This window comes from Corvus kubaryi, unplaced genomic scaffold (assembly GCF_017639235.1).
Source record: "Corvus kubaryi isolate FWS band 111438036 unplaced genomic scaffold, C.kubaryi_AGA036_p1.0 37182, whole genome shotgun sequence".
NCBI lineage: Eukaryota > Metazoa > Chordata > Aves > Passeriformes > Corvidae > Corvus > Corvus kubaryi.
In genome coordinates this window covers 232,020-238,285 of record NW_024581050.1, presented here as the reverse complement: position 1 = coordinate 238,285, position 6,266 = coordinate 232,020, and the positions used below count along the sequence as shown (strand labels likewise).

Sequence of the window (6,266 nt, the reverse complement as noted above, 5' to 3'; positions counted from 1 at the left end):
AGGAATCAAAAGGAATAGGATCAATTAGGAATCAAAAGGAATAGGATCAATTAGGAATCAAGTGGAGCTTCCCACCAAAGTGACCGCGGTGTACACGGAGTCCTTTCCCTCAACCTCCAGAGGAGTAACCCCAAAGCAGCGTCCCCAGTTTGGGGGGAAATCCTACAGCCCTGCTGTGCCCCTTTGTGTTTGGGGAGCCAGGTCAGGCTGTGGTGATGCCACGGTCTGGGGGTGGTGGGTGCCCACAGAGCTCACCCAGAGCATCTTCAGGACAGAGGATTCCAGGAGATCCAAGTTCTGCTCTTCCTTTTCCTCTTCAATGCTGCCTTGATGTTCTCCAGACCATCCCTGCTTCTTGGGATGGAGGATTTTAAAAACGTGGGGGATTGGAGTGCATGAATCAAAAATCAGTTTATTTATGACTCTTTCTGAGAAGCTGTGGCTGCCCCATCCCTGGACGTGTCCGAGGCAGGGTTGGATGGGGCTTGGAGCATCTGAAGAAGCTGATGTTCTTCAGCAGTTCTGGTCCTCTCCTGACCTCAGCCCTTTGTCCTCTCTGCAGGGAATTTTTCCTCAAATCAACCCTTTTGGCAAAGTCAGTGTGGTGGAAAAGAGGTGTCTTGGGACAAAGTGGCCCTGTCTGCTCAGGGGGGTGTGGAGCATCGTGGTGCCAACACCAGGGCTCTGCTCCCAAACCTGCTCCTTCTGGGTCTCCAAGTGCCCACTTGAGCTGGGCCTGGAATTCGCACATTGCCCTCAAGCTGCTGCCTGTCCTGCTCAGTAAAAGGGTTAAAAGCCAGAGCCCAAAGCAGACAAAATGCTCTTTTTGATCCCATTTTTGTAATTTGAGGCAGAGTGAAGGCAGTCCTGCACAGGATCCTCTTTCCTTGTGGGGGATGGATTTGTTGGGATTCATTCTGGGATGGATTCGTGACCGTGGTGGTTGAAAACCCAGAGCTCAACAGAGTTCCTGAAGAACCCAGGTGATCTTTGATAAAGTATTTTGAGGATTTTTATTTCCCCAGATACCCACCCTTGTGGCTTTCTTGGCTGAGGTGGAGGTTGGGATGTATTTTGTTTATCACAGAATCGTGGAATGCTTTGGCTGGGAAGGGACCTTCAAGGCAGGGACACCTCCCACTATCCCAGGTTGCTCCAAACTGGCCTTGGACACTTCCAGGGATCCAGGGCAGTGACTCAGTGACATCAGCTGCGTTGGTTTCATCAGCCCCCAGCACCTCCCACTGCCAAGACAAGTTCTTCCAGCCTTTAGCCAACATTTTCCTGCTCAGCTTTTACTTCAGCTGCCCCATCAACACTGAGATTAAATTTATTCCCCAGTAGGAATTTTGCTGTTTCCAACGAGGGTTTTTCCATTTTTTAGCATCCAGTTGCCATTTTCCAGCCCTCATCTGACCAGCCCGGGACGAGGATCCCAGTTCAGTGATTCCCATGCAGATCCTGCAGCTGCACCAGAACTCACAAAGCAACTCCTGACTTTTCTCCCAGCACTGCCTCGATCCCTGAATTCCTGCGGCTCATTTGTGTCCTGGGAGCAGCTGTGTTCCCATGGGTGTCTGCCGAGGGACGGGCAGCAGAGCTGGGGATAACGGGAAGCGTTTGTCATCCATAATAATTCCCTGGTTTTTTGGCTGCAGACGCTCCCAACCCGGCAGTTTTCCGCCCCATCCATAACGTGGGTGACGGAGCAGCGGCTCTTCCCTGAAAGCTGCTGCTGCCACCAAGGAAAACAGATGGGATTTCACAGCAGGTTGAAAAGGATGGTTCCTCAAATTCCAGTTGTTCGGGGAGCCCAAGGCTGGAGCACTCAGACATCCCAGAGCAGGTGACGCCAACGTGGGCAGTGGGGTCAGGGACCTGTCCCCCAGCCCCGTCCCGAGGTGCCATCGGAGCAGGGAATGGAGATGGATGCTGGAGCTGGATCCTCCCCATCCATCACTGTCAGCCCCAGAACAGACAAAATCTTTTCCTTTGCAGCAGCAAAAATGCGTCCCCTCATCCCCACGGGTCTGTCTGGTGGCTCAGCTCCTCCTGGGAATGGCTTGAATTTGGTTTTTTTGGAGCAGGAATACGTCAAGGTTTGAATTTTAGGATAAGCCAGTTCCAAGAGAGGATTGGTGAATGCAGAAAATAAGTTTCAATTTGCAAAGTTGGGGTTTATTCTTGGTTTTTTGGTGATTTTTTAATCTTTTACCCGAAAGCAGAGGTGTGAATCTCAACATCCTCACGGGTACCAGTTCATGCTTCTGCCTCCATCCTCTTCCTCCCCATAAATTCCCAAACCTTCCCCAATCCAGCAGTTTCATCCTGCAGTTATCACACTGAAATAAGATTTTATGGCTGTTTGGAGCACTCCAGTGAGATGAGGGAATGGGGCTGCTGAGTTTTGCTGCTGGAGTTTATTAGGGTTTGCTTGTGAATCCTGAAGAAATGAAGGAGAGGTGAGGTGAGTTAATGAAATTATTTAATTGTATATTGGGCGTAGTTTGAAGGTGGTGAAGATCGTTTTCTCCGTGTTAAAAGCAGCTCTGATACACATTGGAAGGAAATGTGTTTATAAACACAACTGACAACAGGAGAGGTGAAAAATGTGGTGGTTTAGGCTTAAAACAAGTCACTGCTAAATTAATTCTCCTCAGTTCTGGGTTCATAAAAGAATTCCTGATTTACGACCAGTTTGCTCTTCCCTCAGCACAAAAAGGGAGTGGCTGCTGGACCGTGGCTCCAGGCTGAGCTTTGGCCCCAGGGAGGGGCAGGTCCAGGTGGCTGAGGGGGATTCTCAGGTGAGAGCCCACCCGCAGAGCTGCCCCAGCCCTGGGGCCAAGAGCAGAAGGACGTGGAGCTGCTGGAGAGAGCCCAGAGGAGGCCCCGGAGCTGCTCCAGGCCTGGAGCCCCTCTGCTCTGGAGGCAGCTGGGAGAGCTGGGAATGTTGCCCTGGAGAAGGGAAGGAGGCAGGGAGAGCTGCGAGCCCCTTGCAGGGCCTAAAGGGGCTCCAGGAGAGCTGCAGAGGGACTGGGGCCAAGGCCTGGAGGGCCAGGAGGCAGGGAATGGCTTCCCAGTGGGAAAGGGCAGGGATGGATGGGATGTTGGGAAGGAATTGCTGGCTGGGAGGGTGGGGAGGCCCTGGCACAGGTTGGTGTGGGAAGCTGTGGCTACCCCTGAATCCTTGGAAGTGTCCAAGGCCAGGTTGGACACTGGGGCTTGGATCCACCTGGGATAGTGGGAGGTGTCCCTGAACATGGATGGGGTTGGATCAAGATGATCTTGAAGGTTTTTTCCACCCCAAACCAGTCTGGGAGTCTGTGGTGCTCGGGAGCAGAAGGAGGTTGTGATGCGACCCCTCACCTGCTCTTTAAATCTTCCCCTCCCTGAAACATGCTTGTTTTGCATGTTCAAAGCACAGAAAATGCAGTTTATTCATTTTCTGATCTTCCAAAAGGGAGCTATTGTAGGCCTGGGGAGAAGCAGGGAATCAAACAGACACCGAGAGCCAGATCTTCCATGTTTTCCTCATGAAAAGTCCCTACACATCAGCAGCAGTTTTGGTGTGAGAGAAGCAAAAAGAGCAGAGTTGTAAAAATCCTTTCAGGTTGCTTCTGATGAGAGAAACCTGGGAAAAATCCAAGCGTTTTCCACGGCTTTTTGCACCTGGTGAGACCACGGAGTCTCCAGCTGGACAAACCCTCGAGGGGGTGCACGGTGCTGGGTGGTCGGGGTGGTTCTCCCCAGGTTTTCCCAGCAGGGAGCTGCTTCCCAAGGTGTTGGGAGGGCTTTGGGAGCAGCTTTGCAGGGATCCGAGTGCTTGGGTGGCCCCAGGGAAGGGCTGAGGGTGGGCTGGGAATGTGGTGTTGGGCAGGTGTTGGTTGCACCCCTCGTTGGGGTGGTTTGGTTTTCGTGGCTCCTTCCCTGCAGTCAGGAGAGGTTCTCTCACCTCCTTTTAAACCCGGACTAAGGCGCAGCTTAAATGGGCTGCCCAGAAGGTCTCAGTGGGACACGTCTCATTAAGTCTCAGTTTAGGAGCCACTTCTGGCTCTGGCCCAACTTGAAAAAAAGACAAAAAAACCTGGAGAGGGGGGAAAAAAAATCCCAAAGAGAAAGATTTTTGGGATCCTGTAAATAGAGGAAGTGATGCTTTTTCCAGAAAAGGCATTTCCTTTATTCAGAGGGTTTCTTGTCTTCCAGAACACATCCATAATCCAAGATTTAACAATGAAATGGGATTTTTAAATTCCTACATGCCCTGCTCTGCTCTTTTTGAACTGATAAATACATATATAAATATATGATTTAATAAATATGTAATTTTTCCATCTCCCCTCTACCTCAGACATAGTGGGAATCAAATGTAACAACCCAGATTTGGAGGTGACAGCTGAAAAATCCCAAAGAAATGGGGCTGTTCCCGCTCCTAGGAAGCATTTCCCATCTCCATAACGGGTTCCAGCAGTGGCTGAGGGGTTGTTTTTACAGTCCTTGGATCATAAAATGAGCAATTCCATCATCTCTGAAGTCTTTTAACTGCTGCTTTATGGGACATCAAAAGCACCCTAAAAATTATATTTCAAATTCCATTAAATTCCCTATTTTTAGTCAGCCCCGCTCCTGGGGATCAGCCAGGCACACACCCAGATGTCTCTGCTGGGTTGAGGAGTTCTCCATCCCAACAGATTGTCCCAAAATGTGCCCACATGGATCCCGGCACAGCTGTTCCCCACCTCCTTTTTGGCTGCCTTATCTGGCTCCCAGGAATTTCTCCCATGGAAATCCTGGGATTTGGGGGAAATGCCGGGGTTTGTCCATGATGCTGGAGTCATCCTTCCCTTGGCATGATCCAAAGGACTCCCAGGTGTTCATCCAACCTGTGATCCATCAGGGACTGGAGTTGGTGGTGCCAGAGTCAGGATATCCTGTGGTGTCCTGCTGCAGCACACCAGGAAAAGCCTGGATTTGGGGCAGAAATGGGAATGCTGCAGTGGAGACGTGGGAAGGTTTAAGCAGAACAAATGAGGAGAGGAATGTCCAGCCCACAGTGCTGATCTTTTGATGTGCCTCAGCTCCTGGGGTCAGATTTGGGCACCTCCCAAAAAAGAGAGACCCTGAGGGGCTGGAGCTGTCCAGGGAAGGGAACGGAGCTGGGAAGGGGCTGGAGAATTCCTGAGGGAGCTGGAAAGGGGCTCAGGCTGGAGCAAAGGAGGCTCAGGGGGGACCTTGTGGCTCTGCACAAGTCCCTGACAGGAGGGGGCAGCCGGGGGGGTCGGGCTCTGCTGGCAGGGAACAGGGACAGGACACAGGGAATGGCTTCCCACTGCCAGAGGGCAGGGATGGAGGGGATATTGGGAAGGAATTCCTGGCTGTGAGGGTGGTGAGGCCTGGGCGCTGTTGCCCAGAGAAGTTGTGGTTGCCCCTGGATCCCTGGAAGGCCAAGTTGGACCCTCAACCTGGCCTTGAACCTTTCCAGGGCTGGAAATGCCAACCTCTTCAGCTGATGGTGGGATGGGCACAGTCCACATTTCCTGGTGCTGGTATTTAACGAAGCTGAGAACTTCACATCTGCCAGGACACATCCACTGCAGACCTTGGGTTTGGGTTTGGGAACCTGTGGAGATCCGTGAGTCGTCTCTGAAGCCCATCCTACCGATTTTGTGCAGAATTTCTTGGCACGCGTCTCCCACAGCCTTAAAAAACATCTCGTGGTCAACCCCTGAGGAGTCCCTCCCTGGGGCTGTGGGTGCTCCCCAGCCCTGCCAGTGTCCCATGACTGGGACCACTGGTTTCTCTGCAGTGACAGCACTCCAGGCTCATCTTTGTTCCATCAGAGGAACGATTGATGGGGCGGGAGAGAAGTTTTTCTTTAATCTGACCCAGTTCAGTGTATTTTGGGTAACTCCTCCTTCTTCCCACAGCTCTCTGGAACTACCCAGATGGGAATGAGCTTTGAGAGTTCGGGCTGTAATGGGGAACAGCTTCAGAGCGGGGTTGTGTGGGAACGGTGTGGGAGAAGGAGAAGCTCGGTATGGAAACTGGGTGAAGTAGAAGCTCAATATGGGAACTGGGAGCTTCTCTCTGTTCCTCTTGCCTCAAATCCTACCCATCATTTCTCACTTTTCCCCCCTGGCAGCTTCTCCAGAGTCCACGCATGGATTTGTTCTTCAGCCTCGGTGTCCTCGAGGTGTCACTTTGTTCCTGTGGATACAGAGCAGGAGATCCCATCACTTGGCTTTCCTAGGATAGCCTATCCAGGGAGA

The 6,266-nt window shown here is 51.8% G+C and overlaps 1 protein-coding gene across 1 annotated transcript in view; it reads left to right on the top strand.

Moving 5' to 3' along the window:
• EXOC6B (exocyst complex component 6B) overlaps window positions 1-6,266 on the top strand; it is a 252,425-nt gene that overhangs the window by 177,854 nt on the left and 68,305 nt on the right. The window lies entirely within an intron of this gene.